Below are 814 nucleotides of genomic sequence, written 5' to 3'. Positions count from 1 at the left end.
TATATATATATATATATATATATATATATATATATATATATATATATTGCGCCGCTCAAGGTGGCTGCATGTTGGAGCAGCTCTGTTACTTTCATTCTGAGATTTTGCTTTTGGAAACTTTAATTCCTCTTTTTCTGGATGTAAATCATAATTTTTGGATGATTGTTTCCTCTAGTATCGGATGCTGTGCAGCCGGAAGGATTTTTACTGAAACTTTTAGTTTTGGACATTTGTTATGATGCGTAACCATGGCAACAAGGCAGTTTTCTACAACCAACAGCAGCTGATTAACATCTCAAAAGCTCAAAATAAACTACAGCCCCACATCTCAAATGAGTTGCAAAGGATGTTCTGTGGACGCATTCTCATCTAAATGCCAGCTGTGCTCGCGTGCCTGACCACTGAGATCCTGAAACTAGCAGGAAACATGGCTCATGACAGTGGAAGGACAGGATCAGCCCTCGGCACCTACAGTTGTCTGTTCGGAAGAATGAGGAGCTCGGCAGACTGCTGGGAGGAGTGGCCATCGCTCTGGGAGAAGTTCTGCCCAGCATTCGGGCAGTCCTACAGCCCGGGGGAACCGAGAGGTCAGCTGAGTCTGGGCGGACGGATCGGACGGCATCTACAGCCAGTTTCTTAGGATCCACTGTGGAACGGACTTTTACAAGAGATCCTCCCTGCCTACAGCCATCAGCATCTATAACATCTCTTAATGAAATGAGGATAACGAGTTACAACAACAAAATAATTTCCCTTTTTGGATTAATAAAGTATTTTTGAATTGAATTGAATATATATATATATATATATGTAT

The sequence above is a fragment of the Nematolebias whitei genome, chromosome 8, assembly GCF_014905685.2.
Source record: "Nematolebias whitei isolate Nwh7 chromosome 8, NemWhi1, whole genome shotgun sequence".
Lineage (NCBI taxonomy): Eukaryota > Metazoa > Chordata > Actinopteri > Cyprinodontiformes > Rivulidae > Nematolebias > Nematolebias whitei.
The sequence above is the reverse complement of the archived record's forward strand: the minus strand, read 5'-3'. Positions refer to the sequence as shown.